The following is a 27,464-nucleotide window of genomic DNA, read 5'->3' on the forward strand; positions in this document are numbered from 1 at the left end:
GCCCCAACCCATCTGCGGAAATTATCGACCGGGTCATAGCAGCTGTGGAGGCCAACCTACTTCGCCAAAGCGGCGCTGCAGCAAACCCATTGGAAAAGAGAAAAGTAAATTTTGCAGCTTTTAAAAACTTCCTGGAAACAGAAGGAGAGATTGATGGGTACCTTGCGGATTTTGAGAGGCAATGTGCACTACACAAGGTACCCGCAGAGGACTGGGTCATGATATTATCCGGAAAATTATCCGGCCGGGCCAGTGAGGCTTTTCGGGCCATTCCAGATGAGGAAGTCAGGGATTATAATACTGTAAAAGAGGCTCTGCTCTCCAGGTATGCGGTTACACCGGAGGCATACCGGAGGCGGTTCAGAGACACTGTTAAATTGGCTGGTGATTCCTACCTTGAGTGGGCATGTAAGGTGCACCGCACAGCAGCTCACTGGATAGCGGGGTGCCAAGCCGTATCTGGGGAAGAGGTGCTGCAGCTATTCCTGTTGGAACATTGCTTCGACAAGTTACCCGCAGGAGTTCGAGAGTGGGTTCGGGACCGTAAACCCTCCACCCTGCATGAAGCGGCTCGCTTGGCAGATGAGTATACGGATGCCCGCAAACTGGACACTGCTACCACTAAGCCCCCTGCCAGAGTGGAGTACAGACCCCCAGTCACCCCAGCACCTGCCAGTTACCAACCCCCAGCGCACCGCTATACCACACGGTCTCGGGCCACGAACTACCCTCAGAGAGCCTGGTTCAATTCGCGGGGCTACTCACAACCTATTCGGTGCTTTGGATGTAAGCAACTAGGGCACAAAAGACCAGAGTGTCCCCTAAACGCAGCGAACCAAGCACAGTCCTGGAGAAGACCCGCTAGCGGAATCCCACGTAATCCTCAGCCTGCGGCCCGCTATGTAGAGGCGCAAGAATGCTGGGGCATCCTACATGAGGCAGACCTTGTGCAAGCTGCCCACCGGAATAACCGGCAACTGGTTAAAGTGAATGGGAAGGAGGTCAGTGGTCTACGGGATACTGGTGCTACCATGACCTTGCTTCGAAAGAACTTGGTGTCTGAGAAACAGCACACAGGAGACACTGTGGCTGTGAGGGTAGCAGGGGGCACTGTGTTCCGCCTGCCTGTTGCCAGGGTGCATTTGGATTGGGGAGGGGGCGCTAGACCTGTGAATGTGGGGGTCATGAAGGATTTACCAGCTGATGTTCTCCTTGGAAATACCTTGGTCCCCCTTGTTTCTGCCTATGCTCCCATGGGTCCCGCTGATGTTAACCCTGTGACTACCCGTGCTCAGATCCGTGCAGCAGAGACTGACCCCCCTGCTGCTAAGCCCCAGGACGCTGAGCTCAGTAAATCTCTATCCGCTATTGATATGTGGGAGTCACGTTACAATGCGCTGATGAAGGAGAAGAGTCACGTAGAGGATAAAATGGTCACGTTAAATAATCATGTAACAGTGCTAGCGGGAGAGAAGAGGAGTGCAGAGGAAAAAGCACGTTTAGAACAGGAATCTCTGCTAGACAAGCTGCACCGACAGACTGCAGAAAACACCAGCTTGAGAGTGGAACATGAAACATTAAGGACAAACTTAGTGACACTGGAGGAGAAGCTGACGCTGGCTCATAGGGAGGTGCAGCAACTCAAGGGCACCCTATGTCAGTATGAAGGGATTGTGGATACCTATAAAGAGCAGGTACAAAAACCACGTAAAGAAGCCGATGATATTTTGAAGGACTGTTTAGCCCTAGTCAGGGCACTGAAGAGGTTGAACCCTTATTTATACAGACAGGGATTCTCTCTCATAACGGGAATACAGATGGATTGTCCCAGCAAACTGACATGCCTACCACCCCTTAGTCCGGTCATCCCCAGGTTGACCCGCAAAAGGGTCAAGCCGGGTCTGCCGGAGTGTTCCACAAGGGGGGAGCTATGTGACAGACCCTTCAGTCAGGACTGAAAGTGTTAACTTTATTTTCTAACCACAAGTGGCTGGCTCCAGCTACAATCTAATTAATGCTTAGCATTCTATTGTTTGATCACCCCCAGAGAGAAACGCCTAAGTGATAAGGAGAGTCAAGAGTGTCCTGTGGTTGAAGTGTTTAAGTAATATAATCCTATTGTATCATGTCAAGGGCGCTTCTCCCTTTTATCTAATGTACAACATTCTTTCAACCCCCATCTGAGGGGGGGGTCAGACCTGCATAAATACTAGGCATAGCCTTTTAATAAATGTCATTCTGTTTTAAACCTGAAACTGGCTGGGTTGTGAATTGCTGATTGTCTATGCAGGACATTGTTCATCTGGGGTTAACCCTTGGTACACAGTTGGTACCGTAACAGTATTAACCCCTAATCTGCCCTCCCTAACATCACCGACACCTAACTTCAAGTATTAACCCCTAATCTGCCGACCGGACCTCACCGCTACTCTAATAAATTTATTAACCCCTAAAGCTAAGTCTAACCCTAACACCCCCCTAAGTTAAATATAATTTTTATCTAACGAAATAAATTAACTCTTATTAAATAAATTATTCCTATTTAAAGCTAAATACTTACCTGTAAAATAAACCCTAATATAGCTACAATTTAAATTATAATTATATTGTAGCTATTTTAGGATTTATATTTATTTTACAGGTAACTTTGTATTTATTTTAACCAGGTACAATAGCTATTAAATAGTTAATAACTATTTAATAGCTACCTAGTTAAAATAATTACAAAATTACCTGTAAAATAAATCCTAACCTAAGTTACAATTAAACCTAACACTACACTATCAATAAATTAATTAATTAAATAAAATACCTACAATTATCTACAATTAAACCTAACACTACACTATCAATAAATTAATTACATAAAATACCTACAAATAAATACAATTAAATAAACTAACTAAAGTACAAAAAATAAAAAAATAATTTACAAACATTAGAAAAATATTACAACAATTTTAAGCTAATTACACCTACTCTAAGCCCCCTAATAAAATAACAAAGCCCCCCAAAATAAAAAAATGCCCTACCCTATTCTAAAATAAAAATAGAAAAGCTCTTTTACCTTACCAGCCCTTAAAAGGGCCTTTTGCGGGGCATGCCCCAAAGAATTCTGCTCTTTTGCCTGTAAAAAAAAAATAAATTCAATACCTCCCCCAACATTACAACCCACCACCCACATACCCCTAATCTAACCCAAACCCCCCTTAAATAAACCTAACACTAAGCCCCTGAAGATCATCCTACCTTATCTTCACCATGCCGGGTATCACCGATCCGTCCAGAGGAGGCTCCGAAATCTTCATCCAAGCCCAAGCGGGGGCTGAAGAGGTCCATCATCGGGCTGAAGTCTTGATCCAAGCGGGCGCTGAAGAGGTCCATCATCGGGCTGAAGTCTTCTATCAAGCGGCATCTTCAATCTTCTTTCTTCTGGATCCATCTTCAGCCCGCCGACGCGGAACATCTATCCTGGCCGACGACTTCTCGACGAATGACGGTTCGTTTAAGGGATGTCATCCAAGATGGTGATTCTATCAGCCAATCGGAATTAAGGTAGGAAAATTCTGATTGGCTGATGGAATCAGCCAATCAGATTCAAGTTCAATCCGATTGGCTGATCCAATCAGCCAATCAGATTGAGCTCGCATTCTATTGGCTGATCTGAACAGCTTTAGGGGTTAATACTTGAAGTTAGGTGTCGGTGATGTGAGGGAGGGCAGATTAGGGGTTAATACTATTTATTATAGGGTTATTGAGGCGGGAGTGAGGCGGATTAGGGGTTAATAACTTTATTATAGTAGCGGTGAGGTCTGGTCGGCAGATTAGGGGTTAATAAGTGTAGGTAGGTGGCGGCGACGCTGGGGGCGGCAGATTAGGGGTTAATAAATATAATATAGGGGTCAGCGGTGTTAGGGGCAGCAGATTAGGGGTACATAGGGATAACGTAGGTGGCGGCGGTGTGCGGTTGGCAGATTAGGGGTTAAAAAAATTTAATAGAGTGGCGGCGATGTGGGGGGGCCTTGGTTTAGGGGTACATAGGTAGTTTATGGGTGTTAGTGTACTTTAGAGCACAGTAGTTAAGAGCTTTATGAACCGGCATTAGCCCAGAAAGCTCTAAACTCCTGGCTTTTTGCTGCGGCTGGAGTCTTGTCGTTAGAGTTCTAACGCTCACCTCAGCCAAGACTCTAAATACCGGCGTTAGAAAGATCCCATTGAAAAGATAGGCTACGCAATTGACGTAAGGGGATCTGCGGTATGGAAAAGTCGCGGCTGCAAAGTGAGCGTGAGACCCTTTCCTGACTGACTCTAAATACCAGCGGGCGGCCAAAACCAGCGTTAGGAGCCCCTAACGCTGGTTTTGACAGCTAACGCAGAACTCTAAATCTAGCGGAATGTTTGTTATTTTGGAAGACAAACTATTCTTTTATTCATGTTTTTAAGGTGTATTCTGTCTACATATGAACCTGTGATAGCTGTGTTTTTCTGCCAATGAGAAATCTGTGTCTGGGCATATGTTGTAAATACACATGAATTTTTTTCTCAGGCTCAATATTAAAGGGCCACTAAACCCAAAATCTTTTTTTCATGATTCAGATAGAGAATACAAATGTAAACAACATTACAATTTACTTCTATTATTTATTTTGCTTCATTTTTTAGATATCCTTAGTTGAAGAAAAAGCAATGCACATGGGTGAGCCAATCACACGAGGCTTCTATGTGTAGCAACCAATCAGCAGCTACTGAGCATATCTAGATATGCTTTTCAGCAAAGAATATCAAGAGAATAAAACAAATTAAATAATAGAAGTAAATTAGAAAGATGTTTAAAATTGCATTCTCTTTCTAAATCGTGAAAGAAAAAAATGTGGGTTTAATGTCCCTTTAACTTAAACAGCTTTAACATCCTTTTGTCATGGAAAAATGTTTTAAATTGTTTTATTGCTGTTCTATTTTATGCATTATAAAACAATAAAGTGCTAAATGAGGACTTGTATTGTAACAAAGAAGACAATGCATGGATGTGTTCTGTTTGGATAAACTTTATAAGCAATTACAATGCATATATACTTTTTATATTGACAACTGCTATTTATATGTGTTTCAATTTTTTTTTTACTTTTAAGACATTTTAATGTACTGCCATAGGGTTATTGTCTTTAAATAATTGGGGGATTGATTTAAAGATTCAGATATATGTTATCAATCAGCTATGAATAGAGATGCAGCACTCCAACAGTTGTTGTCATGTTCGATTCAAGCACAGTTCCGGTTTTGCATAGCTTGAAGTTTTTTCTAATAAATGACATTAGCTTTGCATGTCTGAATGATGCATGGAATTGTGTTTGTTTGTTCTCTGCTTTCCCACAGTGCAGCAGAGGACGACCCATCGTCTCTAATCAATATATTTGAATGATGCGTGAAGAAAGAGAAGTAACCTTGATATTAGTGCATAATGATATAATCACATGTCTGGAGTCAAGAAGACATAATCATTGCTAAAGCTGCAGGAATGAAGAAGTGAGCCTTTATTTAACCCCCACTCACAATTAGCATGCACCCCTCTATCAAAGATGGTAATTCTGTCTAATGAGTAATTTCTTGCTCACAAAACTGTAGTGATTCACAATAATCATAGTTATTACCTGAATTACTCTAGTTGACTCTAAGGAGCAGATTTATCAACTTGCGAGTGGACATTTCGAGGGTAGATTGCAGCATCCGCTGCTTGATAATTCTACCCCTAAATGTGATTCCTCTATAGAAAAGAAAGTATTCTCCATTATAATTGCAGGTTGCCTCATAAGGTGCAGTGATCATCTGCTCTAGACACCAAGGATATGTGCTACTGTGAGATCTAAAAGAGAGACTATGAGGCCTATTAATCAAAGGTCTGGCAGACCTGATCTGACAGTGCGGATCAGGACCGACAGACATCACTGAATGCAGAGAGCAATACGCTCTCCGTATTCAGCATTGCACTAGCAGCTCTTGTGACTTGCTGGTGCAATGCCGCCCCCTGCAGACTCGCGTGGCCGCCAGCAGGGGGGTGTCAATCAACCCGATCGTACTCGATCGGGTTGAATTGTGGCAATGTCTGTCCGCCTGCTCAAAGTCTTTAGACTGCTTTTTCATAACTGCTGTTTCTGGTGAGTCTGAAGACTCGCCAGAAACACGAGCCCTCAAGCTTCGTTCAGAGCTTGATAAATAGGCCTCTATCACTCTACCTGCTTAGTTTGAACATGAGAACCCTTTATTAGAAATTACTTATTTCCAAATGAAAGTAAGATTATTAATGTGCTAACAATTATTATTTAGTGCCACAAAGGTGTTTTACATAAGGGTCTCTCATATGGCCAACATATTTATCATAAATTAAGAAAAAGTAACATATACTGTATATGGGAAATAAACAAGCAAACAACATACACAAGACTGCTCTTGAGAAATGTGGATCTTTTGAAAGGTCAATATATATCACTAATTGTCTGGTACTTTGTGTAGAAATGTCAATATCTTTTTTTTTTTCTTCCCTCAGGAGATTTTTAAAAACATGCAATTTGGGTAATTGGGTTATAATAATAATAATTAAAAATTTTAAAAAAGTAAACTGTGCAAAAAAACTGTTTCAGAAGATATAAATAAATAATAAATAGTTGCTAGTTCTTTATTATAATGTATCATTTTTTTTAAAAAACCTTTAACATGTCCTTCCCCAGAATAACTGTAGTGGACACACAATGTAGTGAGATTTTTTGTTTAAAAACTAGACTTGTTAATTTGTCTACAAATGTAAATATGCTAAGAATGATTATACAAATATACAAATATACAAAGAATGATTTTGCTCAGTCTTATTTATGGTAATTGTTTTGCATATTTTTGTATTACTTCACCATAACCTGTTTTGTGATGATAACGGAATCTACTTGCTGAAAACATGAGAATGAAAACATGAGAATGAAAACATGAGAATGAGTTTTATCTACGCCTGTGCTGCTTGTTTGATTGCCAAAAATAAGGACCAGTAGCGAACTTACTCAACAGAGGTTGATGCAATTTTTTTTTCTAGGCACCCCCAAGGTAAGTTAGTTGTAAGCCACAATAATAATATACAGAATGCTCCCTGTATATTGTCAGATTTTTCCTACCTTAATTCTGATTGGCTGATAGAATCCTATCAGCCAATCGGAATTGAAGGGACGCCATCTTGGATGATGTCCCTTAAAGGAACCTTCATTCGTCGTTAGTCGTCGGGAAGAAGAGGATGGCTCCGCGTCGGCTTGTCTGAAGATGGCTCCGCTCCGGATGGATGAAGATTGAAGACGCTGCTTGGATGTAGACTTCTATCGGATGGAAGAACTCTTCAGCGCCACCTGGATGTTGACTTCAATCGGATGGAAGACTTCTTCAGTGCCCCTTGGATGATGACTTCTGCCGCTCCGGATCTCCTCTTCGGTTCCATCGGTGGTCGGCTGGCTGAAGACGGCTCAAGGTAGGATGATCTTCAGGGGGGTAGTGTTAGGTTTATTTAAGGGGGGTTTGGGTTAGATTAGGGGTATGTGGGTGGTGGGTTTTAATGTTGGGGGGGTTGTATTTTTATTTTACAGGCAAAAGAGCTGTTTTCTTTGGGGCATGCCCCGTAAAAGGCCCTTTTAAGGGCTGGTAAGGTAATAGAGCTGGTAACTTTTTAATGTAGAATAGGGTAGGGACATTTTTTATTTTGGGGGGGCTTTGTTATTTTATTAGGGGGCTTAGATTAGGTGTAAGTAGCTTAAAATTGTAATATTTTTTAAATGTTTGTAACTTATTTTTTTATTTTTTGTAACTTAGCTTTTTTATTTTTTGTACTTTAGTTAGTTTATTTAATTTAATTTAATTGTAGTTATTTGTAGGTAATTTATTTAATTAATTTTATGATAGTGTAGTGTTAGGTTTAATTGTAACTTAGGTTAGGATTTATTTTACAGGTAATTTTGTATTTCTTTTAGCTAGGTAGTTATTAAATAGTTAATAACTATTTAATAACTATTCTAACTAGCTAAAATAAATACAAAGTTACCTGTAAAATAAATATAAATCCTAAAATAGCTACAATGTAATATATAACCTATGCCAGATCGGATCAGGGTTGACGTGTTGTGGCTTAAATCCCACACATTGCCAGCATCTCTGAAATAACAAGCAAAAGTTCCCAGTGATATCTGGCTGCCGGTCTGTTTATGGCAGCAGAAAACCAGATCTCTTCCAATCTGTTTGTCAGTTCCAGTGACACATACCCCTGGCACAGTCCCAGATCTCGACCGCGGGAGTCGGCCACATCTCCCGACAGAGATGTCAGAACTGAGAGGGTAAGCTTTAGGTCTCCATCGGAGTATAGAGTAGAAGTGGTTGGCTAGCACGATGACAAGAGTTCCCTGGCTAAAAGCGGATCGCCGCCCAACACTGAAGTAATGTTATTCCTCCTGGGCTTCAGCCTAGCCATAGCGAGAGTAAGTGGAGTAATCAAAGCAGGTGCATCCGATCCGTAGGTAACCCTTTCTCTCTGAACATGACCTGAGATCTGTCTATGTGTGATAGATTGGCAGATTGTAGTCTGTGCCATGACAAAGTAATCATCTATTAGTGTATTAGCTGCTTGTTCAGGATGTGGTAGCTGCCGGGCGCCATCTTCTCTGCAGTCCACCTAATGATAGCCGTCAGATTGTTAAAGCTTTTGTCTAGCTTACAATCAAAGTCCTGTAGTAAGGTATAAATAGATATTTGCGAACTCTCCATCCTTCTAATTGAAATCTTTAGTGAAATGAACCTGCTTTACCCGGCAGGCCGGGGGGAGATTGTGTTGATGTTGTAGGCCAGAGCCTTACCAAGCTATCTGTCCGGAATGGCTCTCTGGATGATGTTATCTTCACAAAAATAAGTTCTGTTGGTACAACTATGTTGTCCAGTGCAGAATCTTTATTATTCATCAATGAAATCTTTATGAATTCATGAACAATCATCAGATCATCTAGGATATTTCAGGAGCTTCTATGTTTGCAACCAGTCATGGTCGCCATCCGGACACGCCCCCCCCTATGTATTTCTTTAATAACAGCCTCTTGCACCGCTTAGTATCGGATATCACTGAAAGGTGACTTTGTTTTTATTAATACATTTTTATTAAGGTACAATAGCTGTAACAGTAGATTCAACAGAAACAGCATACAACATTTTTGAATAAACAATTTCAATGACACAAGACATTCTATATCCACAGGTTTAACATGCATAATAATGTTGTGCTTTTCAATTTTATTACAAGAACAATAATTCTGTTACCTAAATAGGGTATTTCTGGACCTAGATAATGGACCTCAAATGTTTTTTTCACTTTATGTGGGGTAGGTTGCGGTCATCTAGTGATAGTAAGCTATTTTGCTGAACCATAATATACTCTATAAGGGGGGAGGGTGAAGGGAAGCAAGATGGGGGTGTATTAGCCAATTTATAAAGCAGTGCTTTTATGTTTGTCCATCAGCTTCTCTCAAAAGTGTTATGTTGAAAGGTTTGGCTTATGATACAGGTGTAGTCTAGGCTCGAGAAGGGAAAGTAGAAAAAAAAAGGTGGGGAAGGGAAAGGGACCTGCTTAGGGGGCAGTGTTTGAGAAGTTTGAATGATCTTGGGAATTTATGTCATCCAACCACTCATTCCAGATCTCCCAGTAACTGCTCAAGTTATCCTGAATTTTATATACAAACTTTTCAATATTAGCAAAGTGATCCATCAAACTACGTACCTCTAATAAGGAGGGATATTCTAGCTTTTTACAGGCTCTCGCAATACATAGTTTAATGGCTGCCATGACAAAAACTAAGATTCTCTTTGTGGGCTCTGACATTTTGTCCTCAAACACATGAAAGAGGACCACTTGGGGAGTAAGTGACAAATCTATGCCTAAAGACTTCATTTGAAGAAACCAGTGAGACCTCAAAGCGTATTGAAATAAATTGACTTTTATTTGGAGAAAGTTAAAACAGCATAAAAGCTTGTAGCCCTTGCATCAGGGGTACAAAAAAAACAGGTCCTACGCGTTTCGGCAGCCCTCTGCCTTATTCATGGACTGATAAGTTCATACATTCATGCTACTTAAATACACCTGAGCCCCCAGGTATGAGAAACCCCGTAGATGCTTATTTAAAGGGACAGAAAAATTCTTAACATGAAATGTTCATAAATGATATGGAAATATACAAATTTTAACATAGTTAGAAATGAGGTTATATTTTCTCAATACATCTTAACTGTGAATGGGGCATTTAACTAATATCATATCCATATAGGTGAGAGATAAATAAATAGAGCATAGACAAATTGTACAAGCAAAAAGTTAATTGACATATAATAATAATAATAATCATCATCCCCAAAGATTAGACTGATAAAGTTTCGGATAGTAAGCAAATCAATACAAAACTTCAATTAGTACTTAAGTACACAAGTGTACTAATTAATATGGCCATAATAGCCTCACTATACTAATGTCTTATGAAATATAGGGATATGCTGTAATTGTTCCCTCTTTCATTTATAAGCATATAGGGAGAAAAAAAGAGAAGTGTGAGGTGAACTTAGTTTATTTAAGGGGATGGGTATAAGAAAGGAATAGCATACAATTACCAATACCCATTATTCTAAAGAGTTGGGCACTTAGCCATAGGTAAAATTGCTCTGTATAGTTAATATTCAGTCTAAAGAAGAGACCTATACTGCCCTTAACTAAGCCATTACTATCATACTAACCTTTAAATAAAATTAAAGCCTTATTAGTTATTAAACCATTCTACTATCATACATAAACCCTTCTTCGTTATTTATAGTAATCACCAAACATTACCTCTAGTATTATATGTTCAAAAATTATTACTAATATACAAATTATCAAGATCTTAGATGAGGAAATCTTAAACTACCAGCTACTAAGAGCCAGTATTAGCATTGTCGATTCCAAAAATTGATGACATCACCATCTATATTGAAGCCTTTTGGTCTTCTGGTCTGTAATTTGAAGATCCAAAAGGCTTCTTTGAATAGTAGCTTGGCCGTTCGATCCCCTCCACGTAGTGGAGCTTTAATCTGATCGATCACTTGCCACTTAAAGGATGAGACTACTTTATCATGGGTATAGATAAAGTGTCTGGCTAGGTCTGAACACTTTAAAGACTTCAGCAGAGATTCTAGTTTGCTCCATAGTGGAGTCAGTTTCGGGCACGTCCACCATATGTGTACGTCAGACCCTTGCTGACCACATTGTCTCCAGCATTGCGGGGAGACTGAGCTGAACATTTTGGCTAGTCTTGTGGGCACTCTGTGCCACTTCAGCAGTATCTTAACATAGACTTCCAATACTGTCACACAGTGGGGAGTTTTTTTGTGAGAGAGATCGCTCTGTACAGATCTTGTTCAGGAATTGAAATGTCAAGTTCCCGGCACCAGGCCTTCATCTGCCAGGGAAGTTGTTGGGAGTGATCATTAAGTAATGTGTTATAGTGAAATGTAAGTGGCCATATAAAACTTTTCCCCTCCACCCATCGCTCCTCCCACCTGGTGCGTTCTCTGAGCTTCTGTTTTGGAAAGTTCCATGAGTTAATTAAACTAATCATCCTGTGTGCTTCAAATCTAAGCCACGAGGGAGTCACCTCCCAGATATTGGAGATCTGAGCTACTGTTAGCATTACGTTAATAACATAGAGGTCTTCCACAGTGATATTGTTTAGATTTTTCCAATGCTCAATGTGGATGTTTGGGAAGTCCCACAGGAGGCCTTTAAGCTGCTGAATCAGGGATGGGTGCGTTGCTATTCTCAAGTGATGTCTGAGATCATGCCATACACTAATATTCTTCTTAACTATAGGATTGTCTATTCTTTGTGTTAAGATTTTGTGCTGCGGGACCCAGATATCATCTGCCAGTGTCAAATCTATTAAGATAGCCAGTTCCTCCAGTCTGTACCATCCTGGTTTATCTTCTTTTTTGGCTCCAGGCCGCTATATGGTATAGTCTAGCTGCCTCATAGTACAGGAAAACAGTAGGGAAAGAGACCCCCTCCTCTTGAGACCTGTCTTTGGAGAGTTGCATTTGCTATTCTAGGGATGTTCCCTCTCCACACGTATCTAAGAAATATCTGGTGAAGAAAAGTAACTTTTTAATAGATCACCTGCAGTACTGATTTTATTTTACGTTCTGAAATAGAGATGTGCATTCATTTTCAGACAAATGCTCATTCATCATAAAAATTGGATTTTTGTTTCGTTTTACTGAAACAAATATCTAAATGAATGCACCAACGAAAATAAAAGAAAAGTAAAAAATACTGATGAAAATTGTCAGTGTTTATTAGTTTTCTTTATTTTTTTAATTGTTTAAGTTAATACTTACCTCAATGTGCTTTTCACCTATAGCTCTGAAACATATACATTAGTTTTAACAAAAACAAATGTAAATGTTTAACAAAAATTCAATATTTGTTTAGTTTTAAATTAAATGAATACCAAATACTGCAGCTCCCAAATATTCAGGGAAACAAATTTCCCTGAATATTCAGAACATTATGGGACATATGTATCAAGCTCCGAAAGGAGCTTGATGCCCCGTGTTTCTGGCGAGTCATCAGGCTCGCCAGAAACAGCAGTTATGAAGCAGCGGTCACAAAGACTGCTGCTCCATAACCTGTCCGCCTGCTCTGAGCAGGCGGACACACATCGCAACAATACAACCCGATCGAGTACGATCGGGTTGATTGACACCCTCCTGCTGGTGGCTTATTGGCCGTGAGTCTGCAAGGGTGGCGTTGCACCAGCAGCTCTTGTGAGCTGCTGGTGCAATGATGAATACGGCGAGCATATTGGTCGCCGTATTTAGCGAGGTCTGGCGGACCTGATCCGCACTGGCGGATCAGGTCTGCCAGACTTTCATAACTAGAGGACATTGACTGCACATTTCTATTCTGAAATATAAAATGTGACACTTTACCATCACTTTCTTCTTATTATTATTATTATTAGTAGTAATAATAACAATAATAATATATATTTATTTATGTATTTATTTGTTTGTTTATGTATTGCATATAGCTACACTTGCAGAATGCTGGATGCCTTTTTTTTTACCAACCATTGGAATGAACAGCATGGAGCAAAATATGTTCCCCTGACTCCTCTTAAAACACACCATCTCATCTGGGTCTGCTCATACAGAAACCTGGAAAACCCACTTATAAGTATCTTGACAGTCAGAGAAATTTGAAGAGTTTACCATAGGTTTTACAACATTCAAATATCCATTGGTATCAAGAATAATGAAACATATTTGACTGTTAATTTTCCTTTAAGCACAGGTTTAGTGGTATGTCTTTTCAAGTAAGTACATCCTCTAAAAAAAATTAAAACCTGTGGGGAAATAAAAACAAAAATATCATAAAAATAATAATCCATTAATGCCTCTTGATATAAAGTTTTGGTGGATTTTAAGAATTAGGTCTGAGGGAACATACCTAAATAAAGCAATCCCCAAAGTTACTTCTGAACACATTTCCCTGGTATCATATTAAGTTAATGACTCACATAAAACATACTGTACTTATGAGTTCTGGATACTTTTTATAGCTGTTTTGGGAAAGCACAGCCTTATGCCATGTCCTATATTTTGACAATAAAATTTTATATATTCAAAGGAAATAACAAGTTTACCATGTTAACGTATTTCTTCTTATGGCTCTTTATCTGCCCCCAAATCAGTGAGAATGCAAATCTAGTGTGAATCTAAGTAGAAACACTTCATGTTTTACGACCACTTTTAGACTGTAAAGTGCCTTTAGACAGAAAACTGCGGAAAAAGACTGATGTGTTTATCATTTTGATTATATATTTAAATCAATGCAAAATAAAAAAGCTTATTTTCTTTTAAGCATAAAAATACATAGAGATGGTAATATAAAGTGTTTAAGTAGACTTGTTTAACCCCTTCGCTACCCGGAATTTTGAGAAAAAAAACTTGCCAAAGTTTCCTGAGAATTTTATTACTGGCAGCCATTATGCCAGTAGCAAATTATGATTTATTTTTATTCAACAGTTTTCTGTAGAGAAGAGTCTCATCCTTCCCTCTCCCCTGCCTTACATTTTTTTCCCGTAGTGTAGGCACCACCTCCCTCCTTCTTCTCTCCTCCACTGGGCCACTCACCCTCCTCTCTCTTTTCATCCTACTGCTCGCACTCTGCACCAATGAAGGATAATTACAGAAAGTGACACAGACAGTGTCACTCTCTGTAACAATTGGCAACCTAGCTTCATATGGTAAGGGAGCATGATCAGTGTTCTATTACCACATGAAGGCAGGTGCCTTCTGCCCGTAGCTGCAGTCTCCGCTGTCTAAGCTGAGAGTGGGGACAGTAGCATGCGCCTCTGTGTTGGACGTAGAAACTATGTCAACACAGTACGCTAGGCAAAGTACTGTTTAACTTAGTACCTATGTCCAATTGGTGCAAGGGGTTAACACTTTGCAATATATGTTTATTAGTTATGTTGCCCCCTTTCCCTATAATTTAAGTATGAAATGGTGGACTTTCCAGCTATAAGGACCTGAAATGCAAATGGTAGGCTTTATAAGCCTAACCCTGCTACATGTTGGTCCTTAATGTACTGTACTTCAGCGAAGATAATAAGATTAGAGATGGCAAAACAATTGAGATCTTGCTAACAAAATCATGGCTACTCTAGTAACACATCTGGACTGGTTCCTCTAAATAAGGCAAGTGCTGGGTGGCGTTTGGTTACTGAAAAATGATTGCAGCAAAGTGTTTATATAAAAAAAAAATCACACTCACCTAGTATGTTAATATTTGAAGTCTTCAGAAAAGTCTTGCAATGTACAAAGTGTTTACTCTCCCTTTGATGGGACTCTTTTTTACTTGTTCTACCTAAAAGTAGGCACGTCAAAGGTGTTACTTTTTATTTTTTTAAAAACAGATGTTTGTGCTTTGAATAAGTAACCTATTTTGCCTTGTTAACCCTTCAATATAACAATCTCTATCAGCCATGAGCATTCATTCGGCAGTATCACAAATACACATTAACTGATATATTCAATGGAAATTTAAATAACAGTTATTTAACCATTTTCATTAAAACATATAACATTTAATTGCTACATGATGAAATGTTTTGAGTACAAAGCCACTTTAAGTCTGTTAGGTTTTATAATATAATACATATTTTGGTCATATTTAAAGAAGAATTTTTTTTCAACACAGGTGTTAGTGTAACTAGGTTAGGTTTTATTTTACAGGTACATTTGTATTTATTTTAGCTAGGTATTTATTAAATAATTAATAACTATTTAGTAAATAATCTACCTAGTTAAAATAAATACAAACTTGCCTGTAAAATAAAAATAAACCCTAAGCTAGCTACAATGTAACTATTAGTTATATTGCAGCTAGCTTAGGGTTTATTTTACAGGTAAGTATTTAGTTTTAAATAGGAATAATTTAGTTAATGATATGAATTTTATTTAGATTTATTTAAATTATATTTAAGTTAGGGGGGGTTAGGGTTATACTTAGGTTTAGGGGTTAATAAATTTAGAATAGTGGCGGCGACGTTGGGGGCGGCAGATTAGGGGTTAATAAATATAATGTAGGTGTCGGCGATGTTGGAGGCAGCAGATTAGGGGTTAATAAGTATAATGTAGATGGCGGCGATGTCCGGAGCGGCAGATTAGGGGTTAATAGTTATAATGTAGGTGTCGGAGATGTCGGGGTGGCAGATTAGTGGTTAATAAGTGTAAGATTAGGGGTGTTTAGACTTGGGGTTCATGTTAGGGTGTTAGGTGTAAACATAAATTTTATTTCCCCATAGGAATCAATGGGGCTGCGTTAGAAGCTAAACGCTGCTTTTTTGCAGGTGTTAGACTTTTTATCAGCCGGCTCTCCCCGTTGATTCATACGGGGAAATTGTGCATGAGCACATTACACCAGCTCACCGCTAACGTAAGCAGCGCTGGTATTGAAATGAGATGTGGAGCAAAATTTTGCTCTACGCTCACTTTTTGTCTGTTAACGCCGGGTTTGTAAAAACCCGTAATACCAGCGCTGTCTGTAAGTGAGCAGTGAGCATAAACTGCTCGTTAGTACCGCATAGCCTGTAAAGCAAAACTCGTAATCTAGGTGAGGCAGATTTATTATTAGAACTTTGCCCTCTGAATGATGACAATCAAATTGCACGTGCAAAAGTAACAGTATCAGGACGGCATACCAACATTGGCTAATGTAGAGTTAAAAAGAATTTATCAGTAGTTAAACACTTTATTGTAAAAAATCTACAGCATATAAAATATTTATATTTATTTTGAAAGTGTTTAAACTGTACCTTTGTTAGCAAAAAATGCATAGCCCTGCACTCCTTGAAAAGCCTGTTAAGTATTTTTTTTAATTATATCTCACTTGCTGTCAATTAAGGAAAGATACAAGTGATTTCCTGCTCTATTTAACTGTGTTAAATGTTACAGGGTCAAAGTTCATGATCTTGCAAGATGCACTTCATCCTATTTAAAAATAATACAGAAAAATGAGAGGAAATAATAAATAAAGTGCATTACAAAGTTTTCTTGCTGTACATAAACAAACATTTTATAAGAAAATTTTACATCAGGATCTCCATTTGGCATTGAACCTGCCATGACAATAAGTATATATAGAGAACTATTCTAAAACAAAGATGTCACCCCCCTCAATAACTATGGATTTTTCATGCTACCTTCAATCTCCAATTCCATGTGTGGGGGGAATAAATGTTGGGAAAGGGATCTGGGAGGGGGTAGAGTATTGAGGGGGGGCAGTTACACTACAGAATTTTTTTTTTTTTTTTTATGGCATAAAATTTAGCAAACAGGCAGATAGCTGCCAGTACCCAAAATAGCGGCAAATAGGTAGAGGGGGAGGGTTAGAGAGCTGTTTTTCAGGGAGGTTGGGGGCTAAGGGGGGACACAACAATGCAGTATATATATATATATATATATATATATATATATATATATATAACAAAAAAAAGCCTTTTATTTTAGTACTTGTAGACTTTCTGCCAGTTCTTAAGATGGCGGTGACAATTGTGAGGTGGGAGAGGGAAGAGAGCTGTTTGAGGGGGTCAGGGGGTGGGATGTGTCAGGTGGGAGGGTTAAATCTACACTAAAGCTAAAATTTACCCTACAAGCTACCTAATTAACCACTTCACTGCTGGGTATAATACAAGTGTGGTGCACAGCGGCATTTAGCGGCCTTCTAATTACCAAAAAGCAATGCCAAAGCCATATATGTCTGCTATTTCTGAACAAAGGGGATTCCAAAGAAGTATTTACAAACATTTGTGCCATAATTGCACAAGCTGTTTGTAAATAATTTCAGTGAGAAACCTAAAGTTAGTGAAAAAATTAACAATTTTTTTTTATTTGAGCGCATTTTGCGGTGAAATGTTGGCAAGAAATATACCAAAATGGGCCTAGATCAATACTTTGGGTTGTCTACTAAAAAAAATATATATATACATGTTAAGGGATATTCAGGGATTCCTGACAGATATCAGTGTTACAATGTAACTATCGCTAATTTTGAGAGAAAAAAATGGTTTAGAAATAGCAAATTGCTACTTTATTATTATTATTATTATTATTATTATTATTATTAGTAGTAGTAGTAGTATTGGTTATTTGTAGAGCACCAACAGATTCTGCATACATAGGTGGAGTACAACAAAACATTTATAGGGATCAAACGGGTAGAGGTCCCTGCCAAGAGTCACACTGTTGTAGTCAGCTCTTAAGAAGGTGATCTATAAACAGCTGGACTCTTAGGCTTACATGCTAAGGGGGTTCAAGGGGGTAGCAATGGAGGAGAGGAACTGGTATAAATAAAGGTTAGTGTAGGTTGTATGGATCCCTGAACAGTAGAGTCTTTAGGGAGCGCTTGAAGCTTTCAAAGCTAGGGGAGAGTCTTGTGGAGCGAGGCAGAGAGTTCCACAAGATGGGCACCAGTCTGGAGAAGTCCTGTAAATTATGAGGAGATAACAAGAGAGGAGGAGAGTAGGAGGTCATGAGCAGAGTGAATGGGACGGGAGGGAGAGTATCTGGAGACAAGGTCTGAGATAAAGGGGGAGCAGTGCAGTTGAGGGCTTTGTATGTCAGAGTGAGAATGTTGTGTTTAATCCTAGAGGCAAGAGGCAGCCAGTGAAGGGATTGGCAGAGAGGTGCAGCAGATTAAGAGCGACGTGTAAGGAAGATGAGCCTGGCAGAGGCATTCATTATGGATTGTAAAGGAGCTAGGTGGCAGCTGGGGAGACCAGAGAGGACAGAGTTGCAGTAATCGAGGTGGGAAAGGATGAGAGAGTGGATTAAAATCTTAGTTGTGTCTTGTGTAAGGAAATGTCTAAGTTTAGAGATGTTTTTATGGCAGAAGTGGCAGGATTTAGCCAAGGACTGAATGTGAGGAATGAAAGAAAGATCTAAGTCAAATGTAACCCCAAGACATCAGGCATGTGGGGTAGGGGTAATGATGAAGTTCTCGACAGTTATAGAGAGATTGGGGGTGGAAATTTTGGAAGAATGGGGGGGGTAATAAGGAGCTCAGTTTTGGAGAGATTTAGCTTGAAGTAGTGAAAGGACATCCAGTAAGAGATGTGAGAAAGACAGCTAATGACACGGGTTATTGGATTATATTGGAACCTGTGGGACTTTTTTAGGGAACCTAATGATGACGTGTAGATTGAGAAGAGAAGAGGAACGAGGACACAACTTGTATAAAAAAGTAAAGAACATGAAAACATTGGGTATTTCTAAACTCAGGACAAAATTTAGAAACTATTTAGCATACGTGTTTTTTTGGTGGTTGTAGATGTGTAACAGATTTTGGGGGTCAAATTTAGGAAAAGTGTGTTTTTTTCCATTTTTTCATCATATTTTATATTTTTTATAGTAAATTATATGATATGATGAACGTAATGATATCTTTAGTAAGTCCATTTAATGGGGAGAAAAACTGTATATAATATGTGTGGGTACAGTAAATGAGTATGATGAAAATTACAGCTAAATACAAACACCGCAGAAATGTAAAAATAGCCCTGGTCCTTAACGGTAAGAAAATTGAAAAATGGTCTGGTCACCAAGGGGTTAAATATTTTTTTTTATATATTTGATTTTTTTGTAAAATATATATCTACGTTTTATATATATATATATATATATATATATATATATATATATATATATATATTACAATTGTTTAAAAATTATATTTCAAGTCTCCAGGTAGTTTAGCTGGAAACATATATGTAAAAATACACACACACACACACACACATATATATATATATATATATATATATATATATATATATATATATATATATATATATATGTATAAATACTGTATGTGTGTGTATATATATATATAGATGCTGAGGAGGAGGACAATTTGGTGCTATTAAATATGGTGGAAGCTGTCTGGGGAAGAATAATGACCCGTAATTCCTTCTCCCAGGACTCTATGGAATGTGGTAGATTGCCCGGGGGAGGTTGGGTAAAAATATTATATAATTTGGATAGTGTATGTTTCATCTGGCTTTTAGATGTAAATAACTTGTCTAGAGTGGTTAAAGTCCTTAACAGATTGTAACTATTTTTATGGGTTGTAATATAGTGGTGAACTCTTCTGAAGTTAAACCATTTGTGGGCCCACTTAAACCCTTTTTCCTGTAGTTTCTCATGTGAACATATGTGTTCTTCCTCTGAGAGGAGATGAATAGCTATGTCTGTGGATGGGTCGTTACTGGAGCACTGTATTCCTAGGTCAGTCAAAGAAAATTTGGTGTAATGGATCAAAGAAGCGAGGGGGGAGGGGAGCAAGGAAAGGTATGAGTTTATCTTATTTGCTAGCTCCCACTGGTATAGTGTTTCCCTGGTGACCGGGTCAGCTATGTCCCGGATTAGCTTTTCAAAGATAGGAAGCCAACATTGGCTTGTAAATTCACTCCCTTATTTAGGTCTTCCTCCAACTGAATCCACATTTTCTGGCCTTTATGTATCCTCCAATCAAGGATTCTCACTTTCACTGCCAAATAAAGGAGCTAAACAATTGTTGGTCTCGGGGGGAAAGGGGAATGGGGAGGGCCTGTAGGATATACAGAAGTCTGGGGAAGGCAATCATCTCGCTCCAGGTTATAAAGGTCCTCATAATAACGTCTAAATTTGTCTGCTATGTCTCTAGAGGTGGACCACACTTTCCCCTTTTTATCTATTATTGACATTATATAACGCCTAAAAATGCTGTGTCTCAGCAATCTAGCAAGCATTTTGCCCTGTTTGTTTCCACCCTCATTGTATCTCTTTTTAAGAAAGAGAGCCCTGCGCTTAGCCTCTGTACCCAGATGAAGGGTCAGTTGATTTCTCTTATGCTGTATACTTTCTAAAAGTGAATGTGCTTTGGGGAATCTCTTATGGATATCTTGCAATTTGTCCAGATCCTCCAACAAGCTTTTTAAGACTAATGTGTTTTGTTTATTCTTGGTTGCTTTGATAGCTATGATACCCCTCTGATCAAACACGTGTGTGCTTCCCATATATGATGGGGTTCTACGTCCATGGTGTTGTTAATTTGGAAATATGTGGCTAACAGTTTATTAGTTTGAAGGATTGGGAGAGGGTCTGTCAAAAGGGTCTCATCCAGTTTCCAAGTTTGGTCCTGTCTTTGTGATGTGGGCCATTTGATGGTGAAACTAATCATAGCATGGTCAGACCATGTTATGGGGGATATATCAGTGGCCTGAACAAGGGCTAGACTTGTGACATCTAGTAAGAGATAGTCGATTCTTGAGTAGTTTTGATGTGGGTGAGAATAAAATGTAAAGTCCTTTGTGTGGGGATGATAAAGTCTCCAGGTGTCATGTAAAGTCATTTTCAATAACTGTAGCTTGACCTGTTTCAAGGTTTTCTGAGGACCAGATTAAATTCCTGTCGAACAGTCTATTTTGGGATCTAGGGCAATGTTAAGGTCCCCCCCCCCCCCACAATCAAGCTCCCCCTAGAGTGATCTAGTATTGTATTGGATGCATATTGGAAAAAACTGCATATGGTGTCAGTTTGGGGTGTATAGGTTGGCTATTGTTATGGTTTTATTGTAAAGTCATCCTGTTATAACCACCAGTCTACCTTCCTTGTCCTTGAATATATTTGAGAGCTGACAAGGGATATGTTTTGGTATGGGATGCTAAGTTTGCTTGTCCAAATTTCCTAAGGGACCATAGGGGTTCACGTCCTTTTCTAAAATGTGTCTCCTGGAGAAGAATAATGTCACATTTAAGTCTTTTGTAATCTCTGATTGCCGTGGATCTTTTCTGGGGGATGTTAAGACCCTTAACGTTATGGGAGAGTATTTTGATAGTCATAGGATCACCTGATATTGAATATTTGAGGAGAGGAAATATGTACCATGTAATGATAAGGGAAATCATACCTGGTTAGAGAGGTTAGGAAATATCTGGGGGCTCTAAAAGTAGTCGGGTATTTTAAAAGACAGTTATTTATAGTAAAGCAACCTGTCAGTGTCACACTCTGGACTGGCATAAAACAATCTAGACTTGTGAAGTGAACATATAAACTTATATAACCTGTAATTGCACAACATACATACATTTTTGAGCAACCTGTGAAACTCGAACATGTGGACCCGTTAGGGTCCATTGCAGAAGAAACTCCTGCAATAAAGTGAAAAAAACAAACAAAATCAAAACAAAGTAAATACAACAACATTTGGTGTATGAAAATGTCCTAGTATACACCATTCTTTGGGGGTGGAATGATGTTAGTTAACATTCTAGGGTAATCTAGTGTTGATATACAATAGTAGCGGCAAATCAAGAACAAAATATAAAACATTGCTGGTGATGTAAATATAAAACTCAAACCAGGGGTTTCAATAAGTAGGGGTGGGAGGAAGGGCACCCCACTCCATGACTGGGTTTCTGGGGAAATAATATATTACAGCCCCAGGTAACAGGATATATAAAGTAAGTAGTAACTCAACAAAGGCATTTAGTGTCTATACTGTACCACAGTCTTCGTCCTGCTGAAGGGTCAAAGTGGGCGCTCTGTCTTAAAAGTTCCATAATCCCCCAGGGAGGGACACAAGTCTGCTTGGCAGCGTCTGATGAGCAAACTTTACAATATCCACATGAGTAGACTTTCCTCATTCTTCAGGTGTTATTAGTGGAGGATGTGAGTCCTGTCTTATGTCTCTTTGAGGCTACCCTGTTCCAGTTGGATCGCTGATCTTTTGGGGTGTCTCTGTCTGAATCTTCTGCCTGAGGGGGCACATCTATAATCCTTTGCGGTGGAGGTTCAAAAGTGAGATTTAGTTTCTTAGCGAGAGTGTCCAGATCTGTGAAACTTTTATATATTGTTTGGGCGCCATTGTGGGTAATAATTAGGCTGAAGGGAAAGCCCCATCAGTACCATATGTTGTTTTCTTGAAGAATCTTTGTGATGAAACATATCTCTTTTCTTCGCTGTATTGTTTGAGGGCATAGATCTTGATAGACTTGTAAATTATGGTTTTGAAACTGAATTGTCTGCCTGGATCTTGCTGTCTGCCAGATCTCATCCTTTGTGGTGTATTTTAACATCTTGAGAATGACATCACTGGGTGGGGCTGGAGTTTTAGCAGGTGGTCTCAGAGCCCTATGAACTCTTTCCATGTCTTCATTTTGAATAGGTGGGGCCCGCAGGGTCAGGTAGTGAAAAAAATCTATTACAAAGGCTTTGAGTTGATCCTGTGATATCTCTTCAGGAATTCCCCTGATCCACAAGTTATTTCTCCTTCCTCGTTTGTTGAGGTCCTCTATTTTGTCTTGCATGCTTTCGATCTTAGAGTCCTGGATGGACAGCTGTTGCGTGTTAGAGCTGACAAAATTATTTAGGTGGTCCTGTCCCTCCTCCAAGTATTCCATTCTGGAACACAGATCATTGAGATCTTTCTTCAGGTCCCTAATTTCCTCTTTAATAAAAGACTTTAGGGATTCAATGTCCGTTTTAGAGGGGAGGATTGCTGTTTGTGTTTGTATGGATTTCAGTGAGTCCTGAGGGGTATCAGACATGGAGGGCCCTGCACTAGGAGAAGGTAACTCTTGCGGCTGCAATGTGTCTGACCACACGTGGTCTTGTGGCTGGAAATAGGTAGAAACCGATGGGGCTAAGGATGGAGGTTTTATCGGCTTGTCTATCTTGTTCCCTTTCCTGGCCACCATAATAATTGTCGTGGCAGGTGAGAGATCTCTGGCTAGGCAAGGTAGAGGGCGAGGCCCAGGCAGCCAACTATCTTCTCAGGAGACAGCTTAAGGATAGCCCCTCACTGCGTAATAGATCCTGTATTTGCTATCTCATATGTGTGCTTGAATGCAAGTTTGGGGGATTAAATGGCTACTGTTATTATTGTACACCTGTTTGGGGGGCTTGTAAGGAGCGTGTCGTATGTGTATAGATGCCCTTCTGCTAAATAGGGAGCATGTGGTAAAGGTTCTGTCAAGCCCCAGGCGTTGCTATAAAGTCTGGGCTCTTTGATGCAATATTTGCTTAAAGGGACAGTCGACCCAAAAATTACTGTTACTTATTTAGATTAGTTAATTAACAATCTTTACATCAAACTCTAGCCCAATTTTCATCTAAATAAACTTTGGCAGAAAATATACTTACTAGATCTCATCTGGCCATTTTGAAATGGCCACCTGACTCCTCCTTCTCTGACGTCTCCCAAAAGCTTGAACTGCAGCACTAGTACAGGATCCTCTCGTTCCTGCGCACTCCTTTCATTCAGTTCATTGAGACACTCATATGGCAGCCCCCTCACACTATCTCCCCTTACTTTCTTTCAGCAGAATGTTCTGTCTGCACTAACACACCCACATTTATTTGCAGCACATTATTATTATTATTTTACAAGTAATTTATGTTTGTATATGACCGGAAAAGCGGAGAAGCCGAGTATTCTGTTTCAGTTTTTTTGCATGTTTATAAAGGTAAAAAGTGTAACAGTTGCAAAAAAATGTTGCTGCTGCCAAACGTTTTTGGCAAAATCTGGTGTTGTATACTAATGTACTATTTTCTGCCCACCTGCAACAATGTCATAGACTGCAACTGACAGAAATATATAGAATTTTCATAAAGTAAACAAATGCACATGCTAAAAACCCGCTTACAAATCGTGACAGTTTCAACAAATAATACCGCCTAAGATTCAGTAGTGAACGATCTCCAATCACCACTGCTGTTAAAAAGAGCCCCACAAGCCAGAACTTCAGATTCTCACAGCTAGTGCTCCCCCGACCACATGCTCACCACATGTCTCAATGAACTGAATGAAAGGAGCACACAGAGGATCCTGTACTAGTGCTGCAGTTCAAGCTTTTGGGAGACGTCAGAGGTGGAGGAGTCAGGTGGACATTTCAAAATGGCCAGATGAGATCTAGTAAGTGTATTTTCTGACAAAGTTTATTTAGATGAAAATTGGGCTAGAGATTGATGTAAAGATTGTTAATTAACTAATCTAAATAAGTAACAGTAATTTTTGGGTTGACTGTCCCTTTAAGTGTATATAGTAAGTGCCACAGTTATCATCTCAGCTTTTAATCACTATTCTTTAGCCTTCTCTGGGCTCCAGTGATTTACCCCATTCACACACTGTCACTCATTTGTTGTTTAACAATCTCAAATGGCCTCCGGTGAACACTAGTTGGTTTCCTCGTTCAGGGACTCCCAGCAGATTGCAGAGTGGATTGTAGAGTGGAAACGGGCAAGCAAATCCACTGATCTACTGAACCGCACTTTCCTCCAATATTCCGGTCGCTGCGTATGGGTTTTTGGGTCTGCAGGCTGCAAGCAAAATGGCGACCACTCTCTCCGCTCCTCCGCATCCCTCTTACCACTCAGTCTGTCCGGTTCACTTTTTTACTCCTTGATAAAAACAGGCAATATGCCAGGAGAGTTTAGGCAACCTATACACAGCCTCTTCATTACTGCTTGTACTTTATTGCTGCTTATATTTCTGCCTAGAAGTGCTGACAGCTCTGGAGCATTCTCAGAGAGCGTCCATGCTCCAGCACGGCGTAGCTTCACCTTGAGTGTTACACTTTATTTTAATGTATTTATGTTGTTTTTGGTGCACATTTTTTTTTTTAAACCCTGACACTTTATGCAAGGTCTTCACTTTCAACTTATAATATTAGTGCAACTTATTGCTTATCGCAACCTGTACTTACTTTAGTGCATCATTTGTAATCTAGATGAGTATAAGCTATTATATAAACCCAACGACTGGACAATTGACATACAATATGTGTCTACTAGATTAATTAACTAGTATTAACTGATTTGTGCCTAGTTGGATATAGTTGCATCTCTACTGATGAGGCCCATATAGAACGAAATGTACATCTGGGGTTAGCTATACAAATTCTTTCTTCAGATGAGAATTGCCTGGTATTTCAGGGCTGGGCTGTCCTTTTGGATAGGGTCAGACTGATATACTACAGGAAAGTTCTCTTCTGTGAAAAGCACAGATTGGGAAGAAAGAGGTTGCACACTCTGTGTGGATCATCCCATAGGGTGGGCTATTGAGCACCATCCATTCCCAGTTGAGCTCCTCTCTTTTGTGTTTTATCTATATAATGCACAATTTTATTTTCAAAACCCTTACATTTTATGCAAGGTCTTCACTTTCAACTTATCGCAACCTGCTATAACTTTAGCATGCCACTTGTAATCTAGCCGAGTATAAGCTATAATATAAACCCAAATGACTGGACAATTGACATAAAATATGTGTTTACTACAATAATTAACAATAGAAAATAGTAGGTGATTACACACAGTAGTAACTGATTTTAACCCCTTAATGACCACAGCACTTTTTCATTTTCTGTCCGTTTGGGACCAAGGCTATTTTTATATTTTTGCGGTGTTTGTGTTTAGCTGTAATTTTCCTCTTGCTCATTTACTGTACCCACACATATTATATACCGTTTTTCTCGACATTAAATGGACTTTCCAAAGATAGCATTATTTTCATCATATCTTATAATTTATTATAAAAAAAATTATAAAATATGAGAAAAAAATGGAAAAAACACACTTTTTCTAACTTTGACCCCCAAAATCTGTTACACATCTACAACCACCAAAAAACACCCATGCTAAATATTTTCTAAATTTTGTCCTGAGTTTAGAAATACCCAATGTTTACATGTTCTTTGCTTTTTTTGCAAGTTATAGGGCCATAAATACAAGTAGCACTTTGCTATTTCCAAACCATTTTATTCAAGATTAGCGCTAGTTACATTGGGACACTGATATCTTTCAGGAATCCCTGAATATCCCTTGACATGTATATATTTTTTTTTAGAAGACATCCCAATGTATTGATCTAGACCAATTTTGGTATATTTCATGCCACCATTTCACCGCCAAATGCGATCAAATACAAAAAATCGTTCACTTTTTCACAAACTTTCGGTTTCTCACTGAAATTATTTACAAACAGCATGTGCAATTATGGCACAAATGGTTGTAAATTTTTCTCTGGGATCCCCTTTGTTCAGAAATAGCAGACATATATGTCTTTGGCATTGCTTTTTGGTAATTAGAAGGCCGCTAAATGCCGCTGCGCACCACACGTGTATTATGCCCAGCAGTGCAGGGGTTAATTAGGGAGCTTGTAGGGAGCTTGTAGGGTTAATTTTAGCTTTAGTCTAGTGTAGCAGACAACCCAAAGTATTGATCTAGGCACATTTTGGTATATTTCATGCCACCATTTCACCGCCAAATGCGATCAAATAAAAAAAAAAGTTCCCTTTTTCACAAACTTTTTGTTTCTCACTGAAATTATTTACAAACAGCTTGTGCAATTATGGCATAAATGGTTGTAAATTTTTCTCTGTGATCCCCTTTGTTCAGAAATAGCAGACATATATGGCTTTGGCGTTGCTTTTTGGTACTTAGGCCGCTAAATGCGCATCACACGTATTATGGCTAGCAGTGAAGGGGTTAATTAGGTAGCTTGTAGGGAGCTTGCAGGGTTAATTTTAGCTTTAGTGTAGAGCTTAGCCTCCCACCTGAAACATCAGACCCCCTGATCCCTCCCAAACAGCTCTCTTCCCTCCCCCACCCCACAATTGTCCCCGCCATCTTAAGTACTGGCAGAAACTGCCAGTACTAAAATAAAAGCTATATTTGGGCTTTTTTTTTTTTAAAGAAAAGGCATATTTACATATGCTGCTCTGTAGGACCCCCCTTTAGCCCCCAACCTGACTGATCCCCCACCAAACAGCTCTCTAACTCTCCCCCTCTGTCTTAATAGCCGCCATCTTGGGTACTGGCAGCTGTCTGCCAGT

The sequence above is a fragment of the Bombina bombina genome, chromosome 3 (assembly GCF_027579735.1).
Source record: "Bombina bombina isolate aBomBom1 chromosome 3, aBomBom1.pri, whole genome shotgun sequence".
Classification (NCBI taxonomy): Eukaryota; Metazoa; Chordata; class Amphibia; order Anura; family Bombinatoridae; genus Bombina; species Bombina bombina.